At 43.0% G+C, this 18055-nt stretch overlaps 1 long non-coding RNA gene across 2 annotated transcripts in view; it reads right to left on the bottom strand.

The window, feature by feature from the left end:
• Positions 1-18055, bottom strand: part of LOC125148125 (uncharacterized) — a 150841-nt gene that overhangs the window by 118090 nt on the left and 14696 nt on the right. For both annotated transcript variants that reach the window (XR_007145429.1, XR_007145430.1), the window contains exon 3: positions 3940-4057. This is a non-coding gene — a long non-coding RNA (uncharacterized LOC125148125). The remainder of the gene's footprint in view (positions 1-3939; positions 4058-18055) is intronic.

The following is an 18055-nucleotide window of genomic DNA, read 5'->3' on the forward strand; positions in this document are numbered from 1 at the left end:
CTCTTCCATTAGACAAAAGACAGAATTTCTGGTCTCTAAGAGCTCACGCTGGTAAATATACCAGGAAACCAGGAAATTTAGGACAATGGACGGTTGACCTGCAAGAAGAATATGCACCATACTATGGTGGCGAAGGACACGGAAGATGATGGGAAGATCGTAAAGGCATCATGGACGACAGGCAACTGTGCGCCTTTTATTCTAGGAAACAGCAATTCTAATGGGACTGAAATCCCATTAAATGTTGGTCATTTGCCAGGGGCTGTTGGTATGTGATTCCAATAGGGAAAGAATGGTACATGCCCATCTTTCTGGGCTCTCTTTGTGAGCTCTCTTTCTCTGTGACAGAGAAAGGTGTGAGCAGGGGGCACAGAGCCAGTTTAAAGGCTCTTCCTGAAACGTGTGTTTCCCTACAAACACCACACTTCTGGCCTGATAGAAATTTGACGTAAGTCAAGATAAGCCTTAAAAAAATCAGGTAAGCCTTGGGGGACCCAAGTTTCAGTGGTACCCTGTAATTACTGAGATTGAGCTGCCACGTTTTTCATTTCTAAAACTCACTGCTTGGTGTTTTTTTTCCCACTCTGAGGGCTCAGTGTCTCCAAATGAGCACTTTTGGGAGAGCGGCATGTGTGACTGGGAAAGTTATCTGGCATTTGTAAATACTGAGGAGACCACACACATGAAATAGAGACAACCAATAATTCGTAAGATAGAGCCTTGCTTAATAGAACATTGATTCCATCTTCTGGCTCTCTGGTGTATTGAAATAGGGGGGTAAAATCCAGAAGGCACTCACTTTGAATATCATGGAAAGTTTTAAGAGCGGAGAAAGAAAAACTTTGTGTAATGTTATTTGGCTCTCTTAGAGTCTATATTCATGAACCGATTCTGCAAATGCAGCCATGGCATAAATCATCTGTGAATTAAGAGTCAACAAAACAATGAATGAAAATCCCCAGTGGATGTTCTGCTCTTTTCATAAAGCACAAGAAAAAGAAAACTATAAGGCATGAAAGAAGTTAGGCTTATAGATGTTTGGAGTTTTCTAATCACTTTATATTTTTGTGAAAGCCAATCTTCCTGATGGTTAGTTCCTGCCTCATGCTGACAGTTTACAAATAAGAATAGCGAGGTCCCGGTTCAGAGCAGACAGTGTGGAGCCCTCCTCAAAAGCCTTTTTAAATTCAAGTGACAGAGCTTCACAAGCATTCCTGGCAGTAAAGGATGAATATTAATGCTTAAAGAAAACAATAAACTAGATCTGGATCTGTAGTCCTTCACCTCCCCAGCCCCCACTGGAAGAACAAAGGCAGACCTCCTGCACTGGATGTTTTGTCTTTTTGATTTTTACACTCTTAAGTGGAAAAGGCACAATCACATAACCCTTGTTAGCAAGACTTATCATTCTACTGATATACTGCTTCATTCAAGAACATTGTCTTCTGGATCCCTCCAAATCCAGACATATAAACATACGTCCATAAGGTACGTTCAATAGGAAAATTTATTTTTTCAAAATGCTATGGAAATGAGGAACCCCACGTGAGGTAACACGGCACGGCCTGAAGACAGATCTCTGTAAGAAATTCTGGCCTGCTTTGTAGGACAGTGGTTTGTTTGCGTTATTGAAATATAATTAACATGCAGTGTCACGGGACACTCGTTACAGTATAATTCAACATTTCTATACATTTCTCACTGCTCCTCGTGGTAAGTGTTCTCTGAATCCCTTTCATCTAGTTCACCCATGCCCCCACCCACCTCCCCTGTGCCAACCACCAATTTGTTCTCTATATTTAAGTCTGGTTTTTTTTGTCTCTCTTTTCTTTGTTCATCTGTTTTCTTTCTTAAATTCTACATATGAGTAAATCATACAGAATCTGTCCTTCTTTGTCTGACTTATTTCACTTCACATAAAACTCTCTAGCTCCATCCACGTCGTTGCAAATGGCAGGATTTCACCTTTTAAGGCTGAGTATATATATCCTATATCTTTTTTACCTATTCAGTTGTTTTTAATTCCTCAAAAATTTCAGTTGCAACATGCATGAAATCAGGAGCTGACCCACCTATCCAACTACATTATCTTCAGATTGCTTCCTCATATCATGGAGAAGATCCTCAACTAAGATGGAAACCTAAGCTTCCTGTGTCTAGATTGAAAGCTGTTTGTCTCTGGAATGTTTCTCTTTGCCTCTGGGTACATAGTTTCATTTTAGCTTAGGGAAGAAGGCCTTAAAAAAAGTTCCTGACAGGTTCTGAACAGATCAGCTTCAAAATTGTTCAACTTCTGATTCTAGAGCTACTTAAAAAGTCCTTTCAACGGTCTTGTCAGATTTTAGCCAGGACGAAGAGTAAACATTCCTGCAAGTACTGAACAACGCTATGGATGAAAAAGGCATCCTCAAAGAGGGTACAAAAGATATCATCCTCCCAATATCCAGAGCCACCCCAAAGGCAGCCAAAGAAAGGAAGGGGCGCCTAAGTATTTCGGTCCGTGAAGCATCCGACTCGATTTCCGCTCAGGTCATGAACTCATGGCTCGTGGGATTGAGCCCCAGGGTGGGTTCTGCATTGAGCACGGAGCCTGCTTGGGATTCATTCTCTCTCTCTGTCTGTCTTTCTCTCTCTCCATCTCTCTCTCTCTCTCTGCCCCTCCCCTGCTCATGCACACACACACACACTCTCTCTCTCTCTCTAAAATAAATAAACATAAGAAAGAAAGAAGGAAAAAAAGAAAGACTTAGACAATCCTCTGAGAGGTAGCATCAGTAGAACCTTAGCCACAAATGGAGTGCAATGTATATCTGTCCGGTCATATTTTGGGGTTCCCCCATCTGATGGCTGAGCTGCCTGCATGTGTAAAAATGGATAACCTGCGTGTCCCAGGCAGGCAGAAAGCCACGCCAAGCTCTCAGAGCACAAAATGAGTAAGTAAGAAGGAATTCACTGTCTCTGGGAGAAAAGGATCAACAACCTATAGGTATCCCAAAACCAACTTAACAGGAGTCTAGATTTGGAAAGGAAGGGATAATGTGAAGTGTCAACTTCCTCTCTTGTCAGGGAACTACAGAGATGTGAGAGAGAGCAGACTCTGGCAAGAACTCTCACCTTTTGCTGGCTGCTGCCCATTTTCCCTGGACCCCGCCTCAGGCTGGGAGGTCCTTTATGGTGCACCTCACTGCACAGGCATCTTCTTGAGGTTGGCAGGTGACCTAAAATCAATCTAACCTGTTCTGTGACCAATGTGCCCTAGCACAGGACTCTGAGAGTTAGGTAGCAGGCATCTAACAGCTCTACATGCACCCGGCAATTCTGTAGCTTGGGCTTCTTAGATTCCCATGAGCGACAGACCTATGATTGTTTCATGAGAAGATTTCTCTACAGCAGTGGACTCCCTGATGGCTTTTAATAGTCTGATTCATGCCTCATTAGATTTAGATTTTGATTTGAGGGTCTAAACAGTCCAATTTCTTGTCTTAATTATTTCTCCGTGTCCCCAAGTTGAAACTGGGTGAGTCGAGTCCCCCCCACCCATTACAGGATTGGACCTCCCGGTTTTTAGTGTTTTAACCACTGCTATCTGCCGTGGAACCCTGATATTAACTATCCAGGACCCTTTCCAGGACCCCAGAATTTTCTGGGAATCTTAACACACCTCAGAACCTTTCTGGGGTCTCTAGAAACTTTCTGGAAACTTTAACAAACCCCATAAAGGGGTCCCAGAACCTTTCTGGGGACAATATATAGCTTTCTCTCTCTCTCTCTCTCTCTCTCTCTCTCTCTATATATATATATATATAGTTGTTATAGTTATAGTTATAGTTATAGTCATAGTCATAGTTATGCACATATACATGGATGTTTTAAATAAAGTTAGTTTGGATCAGAGAGCTGCACACAAGGGAGTGGAGCTCAAATCTGAGAGTGACTTACCCTTGGCCTCTAGCAATAATGAGGAACAGTGAGCTTGAGGGTTTTAGCAGGTTCATCTCCTTGTCCCATAGTCTGTTAGCAGTCAGCATCAGATCTCCTTCTTCATCACCAAAAACTGCTAAAAAGGAATAAAGAAGACACTTTAGTTGATGCAAACAAACTTTATTTAAGACTGCAGGAAGTTAGCAGTCTCCATTCTCAAGGGTCTAGAGAACACCAACAGGAGGCTAAAACAAGAAGCCTTTATAAGATAAAGGCACGAAAGAGACAATAGAGAATATCTGGCTGGCCGGGGCCACATACCCAACCGTGTTTGGGTGAGAAGATCCAGAAGTGGCCTGGAATTTGGGGACTGACTGGTTACATCACAGACTTACTGGCTAAACGTGGGGTCTCTACAGGGACTCAAAAATCATCTAAGTTTTCTTTCGGTTTGCTGACGCGGCACTCGGGGTGACAGCGGCCCCATCTCAGGCCTGAAAAATTATTTCCACACCTATTAGAAGATAAACTTGGGCATATGAAAATTTTAAGAGTTGATTGAAGCAAGACCCGCAGGGGCTAGATGTGCAGGGAAAAGGTGTACAGGGAGAAAGTGCAGAAGCAAAGAAAGAAAATTGTTTGGCTAGGGCTTAAAGCTTAGTTGTCTTTTAGTGATTGGTTGTCCTTAGTATTTCTCTGTTGTAGCCTAAAGCATTTACAGGCTTGGAGTGGGGTCTGCCCAGGGGCTGCCGTGGTTAGAGCCCGCTCAGTCTGAGGGCCTCCTGGTGCGTCTAGTCTGATGGGTGTAAGGGCCAGCAGCCACCTGGCGATAGCAGGTGCTCGGTCAAGAGCGGCTGTGTTTACCGTTGCTTTGCTAGCGACAGTGTCATCATCAATGGCAGCAGCGTCTTGATGGAAGATGACTAATTAAATGCTAAACTGAGTTTCAGATATACCGGGAACATGAAACAGGGTGAAAAGCGGGAGGAGGGTGGTTTCAAAAAGCTTCAGACAGACCCAGCTCCTAGGCTGGCTCTGTCGTTACTTGTAGAGCCTGGGAAAGGGGCTTCATCTTTCAAACCTCTTATTTAACATGAGAGTAACAGGTGTATTTACTTTACAGGACTTTTGTGAGGCTTAAAGGAGACTTCAGGTGCAGTCCTTAGTATCATTTGTGGTTCGTAATTAAGTGCTCAAATAGTGTTAGCAATTATTAACATTATGGCATGTTATTATTCAGTCTCAATGAAGGACCATCCTCACAAGGGAACCCTAAATGTCTGATCCATTATAAGTGGGGGAAATAGGATTTAAAAGGGTCATCTGAAATCTCTTACAAAAGAACAAAAGCAATAAAATATGAATCGGTGGGCAGGAAAAGACACAAACACGCCCCGAAAGTACTGGCAGGTGAGAGGAAAGACTGAAGGACCAACGGCCGACACTCACTGAGGGCCAGGCACCGTTGTGAGCACTTCCCAGATATTCATGTAGAGGGCCCTAATAATCTTGTCAGGCAGGTACTATTTGTGTCCCAAGTTTACAGATAAGGACAGAGGGGCCAAACAAGTAACGCATCCCAAGTCACACAACCAGCCAGGAGCACAGCAAAGACATGAAGCCAGAAAAATGCTCTGGAGTTTACTACTCAAAGTAGCTTCTCTTCCATACATGTTAAAAAGGTGTTCTCGAAAAGACCAGTGAGAAGCATTACTGGAAGGGGCACTTAGGAAAAAGGCAACGCTGAATCCTCGTATCAGTCACTGTCTTTGGGAAAGGTACAGACACAGAGTTAAGGGCAGGCCAAGAACCCAGTATACACGGCTTCAATAATTCCACCCTGGGGAATGACAAAAGTGTATCATCCTACCAGTAAAACACGAAGTAAATGTACGAAGTTAATTGGAGATGTAAATCAAGTGATAAGGGCCTGAAGGAGAAAAGGCAGTAAGATTGTATTTCCTTCACAGATGCCACTTTGGCCCAGGAATCCAAGTATGCCAGAGTCGGCACGCACTCAAAGATGGTAACTGAACATGTCATTTTGGACAAAAAGCACACCCTGCCTCCGTTCTGGGGCAACGATGGAGTGGAGTTTCCCAGTTGTTGACAGCAAGAAACACCCTGCCTCTCACCTGCTCCAACACACAACATCAAATCCTAAATATGTTCCAGTGTGAGGTCTCCATCCCTGCTACGCACAACCTGACCTTGACTATCTACTGAAACAAACAAAAACGACAACAATGCAAAATGTAACCACTTTTCCTCTAAACTTTCTTATCAACATTTTACAGCTTCATGAAGTCTTCACCATGATAGATTCTTGGGGCATAATGATTTACTCACTAGCTATCATGGTAAGATCTCAACCACTCAAATTGTCACCTGCCAGACTTCAGTACCTGACCTTGACTGCCCACCTGCTTGTACTCACCAACCTTTATCTCACATTTTCCCTTGAGCTCCTCTCTCCAGCTTATCTCTTAACTCAGGCAAATGGAAACCAAAACCTTCCCTCAAGTGAGCAAGTGAGCGACTGTCCTGACAAGACCTCCAACCAGCCCAGACCATGTTGACCAGTTTGAGCTCAACCCCTTACTCACACCTGAGCCAATGGACCACGGTGTCACCTCTAGAAAGACTGACAACTACCTCTACTCACTGCAATACTAAAATCTCCGCCCAAGGAGGAGCACAAGTCTCATTACATAACACACAGCGTGTGTGCAGGCAGGTTTCCCTAGGACATACGCACGACCCTATGTCTGCGTCTACAGATGATGACGAGGCTCCCCTATCTAAATATCCCTCCTAACCCCAAACAAAGGAACCCATTCCCTGCCCAGAGAGCCAGGGCTTTGGAAGTCATTGCCTTACTTGTTGCATATAAATTTTACTTGGTGTGACATCCACACCTGTTGTATCTGTGTCTTACCAAGGAGCAGACTCATGTTGGTTCCATTACAAAATCTACCTTTATCACGCTCCACGAGTTGAGCCCCAAGAGTAACAGTCAAGTTCAACTCCTCTATGTACAGTTTTGCGAGAAGAGCATTCTTCTAGTAAAAATTCAGTGGGCAGACACAAGTATAAATTTGAATACAGAAGGTAGATTTGGCAATGTTTGTCAAAAAGACTTAAACTTTTGCTTACAATTTGATCCAGAATCCCTAGCTCTCATAACAATTGTAAGGATACATACATTTTGTGCAATGACGTTTATCGTATGAGTGTTCATGAGGAAAAAAATCATGACATCAAAAATTAAATATCCAATGACAAGAGACAGTTAAGTAATCTATAATATATCCACCAAATGTAATAAGATGCCCTCATTAATAAGATGTTGCAGAGGAAAGTTTAAGAGCAATGTCATAGAGGGGTGTCTAGGTGGCTCAGTCGGTTAAGCATCCGACTTTGGCTCAGGTCATGATCTTGCAGTCTCTGGGTTCAAGCCCCAGGTTGGGCTCTGTGCTGACAGCTCAGAGCCTGGAGCCTGCTTCGGATTCTGTGTCTCCCTCTCTCTTGCTGCTCCTCCCCCACTTGCACTCTGTCTCCCTCCTTCTCAAAAATACAGAAACATTAACAAAAATTTTAAAGGAAAAACCTCATGGAAATGGTTCTTAATGCATTTATCACATACAAGTGCACAGAAAAAGGACAAAGAAGATATTGTAACACCCAAGAGGTAACAGATTTTCATTTTTACACCTTTATTTATTTTCATTTTTCTTTTAATTTTTTTCAACATTTTTTATTTATTTTTGGGACAGAGAGAGACAGAGCATGAACGGGGGAGGGGCAGAGAGAGAGGGAGACACAGAATCGGAAACAGGCTCCAGGCTCCGAGCCATCAGCCCAGAGCCCGACGCGGGGCTCGGACTCACGGACCGCGAGATCGTGACCTGGCTGAAGTCGGATGCTTAACTGACTGCGCCACCCAGGCGCCCCATATTCATTTTCATTTTTTACATTTGTGTCAGTGAACTTTTGCAATAATAGAAAAAGTTTCTTTCCGGGGCGCCTGGGTGGCGCAGTCAGTTAAGCGTCTGACTTCAGCCAGGTCACGATCTCGCGGTCTGTGAGTCCGAGCCCCGCGTCGGGCTCTGGGCTGATGGCTCGGAGCCTGGAGCCTGTTTCCGATTCTGTGTCTCCCTCTCTCTCTGCCCCTCCCCCGTTCATGCTCTGTCTCTCTCTGTCCCAAAAATAAATAAATGTTGAAAAAAAAAAAAAAAAGAACGAAAAAGTTTCTTTCCTTTTCCTTTTTTTTTTTAATTTAAAAATTTGTTTCCAGTCCTAGGAGTCCCAGAAGGACGAGGTCAGTGTCCCCGAGGCCTAATGCTGACAAGCAGAGACAGGATGGAACAGGGCATGTGTTGAAGACCACAGCCCACCTTACAGCGTTTCCTTCCCCACGTTTTGTTTGCCATTTTGCTGTTGTGAAACGCAGCATGTCATGTTCCCCAGCCAGATGTATATCACATTCTAGAACTCTCATAAAGCCCTGGGCCCTGCACACCTTCTTACCTGTGAGCTGGGATGGATCCTATAATGAAAAAAACCCACAAGGACATCCTTGGCTTTTCTTTCCTTAAACCTCTGAGCCTAGGGAAGCACTGCCCAATCGACTCTGAATATTAACGGAGACGTTCTGTATTTACGCCGTACCTATGCTCACCACCAGATTGCTCTGTCCCTGAAGGTCTGAAATGTGGCTAGTGAGACTGAGAAACTGAGTGTCCCTGTCACTTGGGTTTTATTAATGAAATGTGCGTAGCCATGTGCGGCTGGAGGCTGCTGTGGCCGACAGTGCAACACTCACGTGGTCAGGAAGAGCTGGCGGACGTTTCCTGTTCTGGATTCCACTTTGGACCTTTCCAGCTCTTCCAGGTTAAAGTCCCTACACAACATTTACCTGCTCGCTTATTCGTTCGCCTCTATGAATTTTACCAAGCATGCATCGTATGCCAGTCTTGGTACTGAGATCTATCAACCCAGGAGCCAAGAAGACGGCCGTGGCCCCTGTTCTCACAGGACATACAGTTCAGCAGAAATTTTATTTTCTTGCTCCAAACTGCATGTCCTGTGATTTGTGTCACAAAAGGCCACCAAGACCTAAAAGATGGGCTCTGGTACATCAGGTCACTCGCTGTGTGCTGTGCTGAAATTATGTGTTTAGGGGCGCCTGGGTGGCGCAGTCGGTTAAGCGTCCGATTTCAGCCAGGTCACGATCTCGCGGTCCGTGAGTTCGAGCCCCGCGTCGGGCTCTGGGCTGATGGCTCAGAGCCTGGAGCCTGTTTCCGATTCTGTGTCTCCCTCTCTCTCTGCCCCTCCCCCGTTCATGCTCTGTCTCTCTCTGTCCCAAAAATAAATAAACGTTGAAAAATAAAAAAAAAAGAAATTATGTGTTTAGAAGTGTATTCAATTGCATCAGCTCTCATCCACGGTCCCTTTTTCTCTACTGGGTGCTTGAATCTTCCAAGATCCATTCATTACAGTGAAGGGTAAGTGTTCTCCTATCTGAATTTCTCTTTCTGAGACGACAGGGATTGCTTGATTCTTCAGAGCGCAAGGCCTTGCTCATCTGAGAAAAAGGGGACTGGACATAAAGGGCAAAGACACTTCTCTCTGCCATTGGGAAATAAAAGAACTTTCCTACTAGCTAAAACGCACAGAAGAAAACCCTATATATCTTCAAATTCAGTTTCTTTTGGCCCTTCATTATGTCTAGATCGTTGTACTAGGTATTTGGGGTGACCAAAGATCCAAAAGACTTGGTCCCGACCTTCCACAGAACCCCATTTGTGTAGAATCCAGGGGAAGTCGCCATGTGTGTCTGCTTTCTTAGAAAATGTAATTCCAGCAGTCCTCTTACAGCATTTCAAAGGAAGTGAAAGGGAACAAAACTCGGCGGCAGGGCAATTTTGTGTTCATCTTTCCATTTAAGACAAATATAAAGGAAGGACCTGACATGTCTCTAAAACTATGCCCAGCCCCACAGCAAAGATGGTAAAACTACAGTCATTTAAAGGAGATTAGGAGATTAAAACTTCCTTAGGTTTACATGTAGTTTATGTGTCTTATGGATATAAAAGTATTAAATAAAAACTGTAACTAGTACTCAGGGTTCTCTAGAGAAAAAGAACCAATAGAATATATATATTCTCTCTCTCTCTCTCTCTCTCTCTCTCTCTCTGTGTGTGTATAAAGAGAATATGTATATATAAAGAGAATATATATATATACACACACACAGAGAATATACATATACAAAGAGAATACACACACACACACACACACACACACACACAAATAGATTTGTCTTAAGGTATTGGTTCATGTAATTGTGGAGACTGAGAAGTTCCCTGATCCTCAACCTGCAACATAGAGATCCAGGAGAGCTGGGGTATAGGTCCAGTCTAAGTGCAAAGACCTAAGAACCAGCTCTGAGGACAAGAGAAGACCCATGTCCTAGCTCAACAGTCAAGCAGAGAGCAGATTCAACCTTCTTCAGCCTTTTTATCGCATTTAGGCCCCAAACCAATTGGGTGGCATCCATCTATGCCGGGGACACTCTACCTCCTCAAATGCTAATCTCTTCCCAGAACACCCTTACACACACACAGAGAAAGAGTATTTAATCAACCGTCTGGAGACCTTAATGCCTAGTCAGGTTGATTGACCTACAAAATTAACCTCCACACACTCTTCCCAAGAGGGAGGCCTCCCTATATGGCCTTTACGAGTCCTCGAAATGTGACCTGTGTGGCTGAGGATTCTGCGTTCCATTTGTACAGAAAGGGCATGGTAGTGCCAGAGAGTCTGGGTTCAAATCCTGCGATTCCCACTGTTGGCAAATTTTTGAGCCCTCCGTCAGCTTCATTTTCCTCATCCATAAAATGGAGACAAAACCTACGTCATGTGGATGATGCAAACATTGAAGATAATGTCTGAGCAGGGACTACCATGGTGCCTACTTGTAATTGGCACCTAACACATTCTGGATGGATCTGGGGATAGTTTTTGAGGGAGTAGTTATTGCTAAATTAAAGTCAACAAAGCTTCATAAGGTAGCATCAGAAAGTAGTTCTTCTCCAACACAGGGCAATGACGATGCTGTCACATGGTGTGAAGAACAAGGTAGATGGCACATGGCTTTCTCAATGCTTGTTGACTGGGACCAAAAGAGCATCAAGCAGTGAATCTTTCTCTGGAGAGAAGACGGCCTGCAATGAATGCAATCTTAAATAATCCTAGTTACAAGCCGCTTGGTCTTTTCTGTATCTTTAGTGGTGTCTCAAACTGTCTCCTACACCCAGGGAAGAGAGAACTCCACAACCATCAAGGCCCAGCCTGAGGCATCAATGTTGGCTGGCACCACCATCTCCATTTACATGTCCCAGGAGATAAGCCGAGAGAGTGCAGGCAGCCTGGCGTCCTGCCATTGTTTCTCGGAAGTGAGGCTGGGAAAGCAGGTGCTTCCTGCTGGGCGGTGCCACGAGGGAACGTTCTCTCTAACCTGGACTGCCACTTGCCCCTGTTGTTAGCAGCGACTCACGAGGACACTCTTCCTAACCACATTTCCCTTGTCATCATGTCTGTTCATTTACCAAGAAATGATGCGATGTCGCCATTCCGGGCTGTCCCTGTGAAGTGTATTAGCACTGGAGGTCACTGTTGTCCCATGCAAACCCAACACTGCTGTGCCTCTTCCTCGGTGATTTTCAGAATGGCCCGGGGACTCAGGCAAGGGTTAATCACGTCCTCAGGCAGAACCACATGACACTCCTCAGGCAGCCTGCACTGGTGTTGCTACTTTCAGATTCCAAATCTAGTCCATCCCAGGAGCAACAGTCCAGGTAAAGGCCAGGGAACCTCGGAGGCACAGAACGTACATAGATTTACCCTCCACTCAGATTACTAGAAAGGTCTATTTGTGAGCAAGAAATTCTGTGCTTGCTGTGTATTTCCTGAAAACAACACCAATAACTTAATACCCTAAAGATACACCTGAATCAGAATGAATGACATCATCATCATCCTGTGAAAGAGTTCCAGAAGCATTTCTTCAATAAATGAGGCGCAAATATTAACTATCGCCTCTTATCCTGGCTACTCCATTACGAAATAACAAGTAATCCAGGCTATTAAAACTCTCAGGCTGACCTTCTAAACTGCTCTCGGACATAAGCAAACACAGCAGGAAGCGCATTTTAGGGCAATTACAGGCACAACTCAAGTATTTACTGGACACAGCATTGTAAGAGAACAATCTTTTTGGCATTTCCGAGGGAACCGTTCAATCCTGCCACAGTGGTGGCCCATCAGTGGTGGGAAGAGACCATTTGCCCCTAAGGGTGGAAAATAATTTTGCAGTGCAAGTTAGGGAGGGATGGCATTTCTTCCTCTACTACATCCAAAGCTGAGTGAGTGCACTACAGCATTTTCCCCCATGATTTCCTCGTGACAATGCTGTGGTTACGTTAGCAGGGGGTGGAAAACTGATAAGTGTAATTGCTGAATCACAGGATGTATAGGATGTAAATATTTGGAAGGCAATTAAAAACCATTTGCCTCCTTAGCTTCTTAAAATAAAAGGCATGACTGAACAGCAAATGAGTGGAGATTTTTTAAAAAGTAGATGAGATTGTAAGACAAGAATATGAAATGATTTATTGAACATTCATTTTGAGGTTCGGTCTAATGTGAATGGAGGAGGAAAAGAGAAAGATGCTGTGGATCAGGAGAAATGTGTCATCAAATAACTAAAACTAACTTGCAGGAGACTCCCCCCAGGTCATAAACGATCACAGCCTGTGGGGCTGTCAATTACCTTCTCAAGCAGGGCACTGTTTTGCAGGGGCAGGGGCGTGTCTAACTGCTAAGCTGCCCTTGTAACAAGCTGTGGGGTTTGCCTCATTCATACTGTAGGACGGCAGTTAAAATAACCACGTCAATACACCAGCATCCAGTAATGACAGTTCTTCTGAACAAATAGCTGTTCTTCTCTACTCTTATCTGATTCACATGTAAAGATGTCCAATGTCTCGTTCTATATTCGAAGTAACATTTTGATATTTGACTGCATCCGTTGAGTTTATAACATGCTAATCTTTACTGCCAGCAGAGATGGTATAAAGATTACATTACACATACGCAGACCATGTTGGGTTTGCATAAGGCGGTAACGAGGAGGTTTAAACAGTACTCAGGGGGGGCGCCTGGGTGGCGCAGTCGGTTAAGCGTCCGACTTCAGCCAGGTCACGATCTTGCGGTCCGTGAGTTCGAGCCCCGCGTCAGGCTCTGGGCTGATGGCTCAGAGCCTGGAGCCTGTTTCCGATTCTGTGTCTCCCTCTCTCTCTGCCCCTCCCCCGTTCATGCTCTGTCTCTCTCTGTCCCAAAGATAAATAAACGTTGAAAAAAAAAAAAAAATTTAAACAGTACTCAGGTACTCCTAGAGCAAGTTTAAAATTGGCACACCACAGGTTAGATGCGCAAAAAGAGTAATTTATTATGTTCTACGAGGGGCCTCATTTTGCCTTCGATCCTCTACTTCTCTGATTAAAAATAAAACACATTTTATTTATTATCAAAAACCCTAAGATTTGATGATGAAATCTGATGATGAATGGTAACTTTGTCTCTTGTTAGGTTAAAAAGGCTCTTGGGTTAATTCAGTCTCTTAAATCCTTAACCTATCTAAGGACATGCAATCTCGTGAGGACACGGAAAGGGAACTTGGATCCACATGTCACACTCTGCTAGCCCTGCCGACTCTGACCGAGGAATAACCGATGGGTCTTGGCATCCACGGGTCTCTCCTTTGCCCACACACTTGCCGGCGTGTCTATGCATCATGGTGCTGAGGTCTGGCCTGTCAAGGTAGACAGCGTGACTGCGCCCAGGGAGCTCAACAGACTCCGTGTGCTGGTTAGGCTCCACACTTAGAGTCTTTCTGGCTGTGTAGATTCTCTGACAGTTGGTGGCCTTTTCTTGGGGATCTCTGACTTTGCACGGGTTTTCTCACCCCGAGCCGTGGTGACTTTCTGGCAGTTAAGCATAATTTCATTTAGTTTTGCTTCCTTTCAATTCTCAGCCACCTTCTTCCTTCACACAGTCATTCTGGGACATGGGGACCTTTTCCATGTCACGTAGGGGCTGCAGGTTGGGTGCTCGCTGCCCCAAGTCTACACATCTAGACCCTACCTCTGCCTGTACCGACCCGACACGCTGATGTCATGTTGCATGAAGCAAAGGGAAGCAGAGCAGAAACTTGGTTCCCCTCGCTCGATCTGGAATCCCAATGAGAGTTTCTATCCTGCTGCCTTTCCTTTTTCCCAACCCTCCCCCCAAGGGCCTCTGGGGTCATCCTCACTCACCTAGGTCGCTTGGTTTTTACAGCCTCTCATTTCCTAATCTCAGAGGTGGAAGAGCTTTCTACTCCCATCTCTACCTGAAAAGAAACGTGCTTTATTTAACATATACTTTTTTCATAGAATTGGAGAGCAAAGTTCTCTGCCTTGATCTCAAGTCCCATTCTTGATACAAGAAGGAAGTTTTAGGATTTAAGAATCTGTTTTTTCCCCTCACAAAATCTTGACTTCGTAGATACTGTTTTGCTCTGAACCAAAACAAAAACAAAACAAACAAAAAACCTTGAATTTGAAACTCCAAATTGAGCATGACTTCATTCTCTATTGTACCCATTGAAGCAATACAAGCAATCGATTCTTGCTTTGAGAGTTATAAGGCAACAAAATTTGGGGAAAATACTTTAAAAAGCAGCTTAATGTCTTTTAAAAAATATCATTTCAGTTACATTTCTTGTTCAAAGACTCTCAGGGGCACCTGGATGGCTCAGTTGGTTGAGTGTCTGACTTTTGGTTTTGGCTCAGGTCATGATCTCATGGTTCATGAGATCAAGACCCCAAATTGGGCTCTATGCTGACAGTGTGGAGGCTGCTTGGGCCCCCCTCTCTCTCCCTCCCTCCCTCCCTCCCTCTCTCTCTCTCTCCCCCCCTCCCTCCCACCTCAAAATAAATAAAGATTTAAAAAAAAAACCCACACAAACTCTCAGTAACTGCCAATGCTTTTTGAACCCACACAAAGGTACAAGGCACTAAAAGCATTTACAAAACCCTTCCAGGCTTCCCTCTCATGTCTGTGTGAGACAGGAAGAGACTTAATGATTCTAAGGTAAAAGACTCACAATAATGAAGAGAAATTGCCAAAAGGTGGATTTTGCCCAATCTAGTAGAGTCCCATGTAATGTCAGAATCAGGTTCTGAAATTAGTACTTGAGGTAAATTCTACATTTACAAAAGTTATCTTTGAACATTCCTTAAGTTACCCACAAATACATTACACTCTTAACAACTGTCAAAAAATACTATCTTTGGGTTAGCCGAATAACCGGTCTTACTCCGGAAATAAGGTATGTTGTATGAAAAAGATCTTTAAACTGTGTAATCCTAGTCAGTGATGGTCACATCACGGGTCAAGAAAACTGTTACTTCTCTGCCCTTTTCCACAGGATGCAGAATTTAAGCTGCCTCGGTTAAATGGGATTATGATGTGACTCCACTGGTTGAAAGGACAGGCCCTGATAAATGTTGCTATTTGACAATGATCCGGGGTGTGAATATGCCATCAGTGATCAGGTGTGAGATGAGAACAGATAACAATATTTGCTTATCTCTGTGCTAGGCACGCCATCACATTAACCCCCCCAATAACCCCAGGAGATAATGTATTATTATCTCGATTTGAAGAAAACCTAGAGGTAATATTCAGAGAGATGCATATCTTCTTTGGCATTAAGTGATCAGCCTAGACAAGAGGCAAAATATGTTCTCTTTAAAGGACAGTAATCTTGGAACTGTACATATTCTGACCTAAAAAAAATCAGAAAATGGGGAGATTACCCTAAATAGCAAAATATGAATATTTACATGAAAACCGTTGCAAAAATACTTCCGCTAGAAAAGAAAAAGACCTGTATTATTCTCTTGCTTAGAATTCTAATATAAAAAAATTCATGAAATTCCTGAGAGCATTCAGAATTGAATAGGTGTACTTTCTACTTGATGGATTTCTATTGTTTCCACATGTATACACCAATTAAAACAATTTCAGACTTAATTTGATATAACATAACATTTCAGTTTTGCAGAGCATGTTTTTAACATTAGACTTTGTCCCTCTGTGCATGCTAATCTTCAAAAACACTTTCTAAATCAGTCCTTGCCTGATAAATATGTCCATTTGCTTTAGTTTTTTGACTCATGTTCCATAATAATTCTGATTTTTTTTTTCTGAGCCATAAATTGGAGGCACGGGAAGAGTGAACCTACTGGGTTTTCTTTCCTCTTTGTAAGTTTACACGAAGGTGAGGAGACATGTCTCTCATTAAGTAGATAGTAACTCCTTAAAGTTTTTGGAACCAGATGGACGAAATGATAACCTCCCTGTTGATTAGAATGTCTGATTCCTTCTAAGAGACCCTAAAGGAAGCCAATTAGCATCAGCAGATGTGTGTGCCGTGGGGAAGAGGAAGGAAAAGAAGGCAGTAGTAGCTTTTCGGGAGACGTGGCTGGAAAAAAGATAAGACCGCTGGTGAAGGGGGACACAGGGGCCAGGCTTTGTTTAGAAAGTCAAAGGACACGGCGCAGCACTGGGGTGGTGGAGGGGGGAATGTGGAAGGGCAGTCCCAGATTTGAGGGATTGCTGCTGGGTATGGAAATAATGGGGATACTACACACCCAGGTGTCTGTTAGGAGTTAATGCCTAAGAGGTATGAGAAACCAGGAAAGCCCTCTGCTATCACGATGTCTTTCATTCTGAGACTGTACTCTGGAATCAAACATTGTAAGGATGTTAGATCAAAATATGGCTACAAAATTTTTCAGGGCTCAGCCCAGCTCCCCCAAAATTCTGAGCACAGCCCAGGCCAGCGCGGCTCAATACAAGTTTAATGAGAGCCATGGGGGCAATTTAAGATTTTATAGTAACAACAAAACAAGAAAAAAGAAACAGGAGAGATTAATTTTAGTATTATACTTTAACCCAATGCCTAAAATATATTATCACTTCAACAAATAACCAATATTTTAGAGTATGAATGAGGTACTTTACATTCTTTTCCTGGTACTAAGTGTTTGAAATCCTGGTATGCAAATTAAACTTACAGGCTACAGCACATATTCCATGGGAGCTAAATTTTTACTGGGAACGTATGACCTGTACTTAGATTTCATAAAATTTATAGTCGAAAAAACAGATTCACATACCTAATTTCCAAACATCCTTAGATGTTTTCCAATAACTGAGGCAAGTAACAAAAAATCATTTCTGTTAATATTCACATCCACATTGACAAGACTGATTCATCGTTCCTCAGAATAACCGCTCTGTCTTTGAAGCAAAAGTAGCTCAGTTTCTAACTACATCTACCACATTAAGTAAAGTTGTTAACTCTTGTGTCAGCTCAATATTATCAACATCAAATTCAAAGAATTTCATAGGTTGAAAAGCAATTCTAAAACTTTATCAATATCAAGAGTGTTCCTCAAATTTTTCTCCTACTTCTTGCAGACAATTTACATAATGTTGGTAATTACAATGAAAACTCTCCTGTACACTGATCCAGATTAAAACGGTGTAAAGTAATTAGTATTGATTTATACTATGAACAGTTTCAGTTTTGACATAAATTCTTGTACCTGCCTAGCTAGGTTGCAAACACTTCCTTTTCTTAGAACTTCAAATTTTGCCTATTTTTCTGCAGTGTGATAGAAGTGAGAAAACATAAGTTCCACTGCTGTTTTTCATCTCTATTTCTTTTTGTTTCAAAATATCTTTATATGGAGGTAACAATACGAGAAATCTTTGTAAAATTCCCCCATGACTCACGTAATGAGCAGTAGCAAAGAACACAAGATTTAATGAATCCATCGTCTTTGCTTTCAATAGTTCCATAAAATAGTTCATGATCTTCGAATATAAGTATATCGATGGTCTTTAAGTTTAAATTTGAGTGACTTCAACAACTGCATTCATGACACTTTTAAGACCCTCAGAACACAGAGTGCAAATATCTCCAATGTGCACCTTACAGTCGAATGAAGCTATA

This window comes from Prionailurus viverrinus, chromosome D2, assembly GCF_022837055.1.
Source record: "Prionailurus viverrinus isolate Anna chromosome D2, UM_Priviv_1.0, whole genome shotgun sequence".
NCBI classification, from domain to species: domain Eukaryota; kingdom Metazoa; phylum Chordata; class Mammalia; order Carnivora; family Felidae; genus Prionailurus; species Prionailurus viverrinus.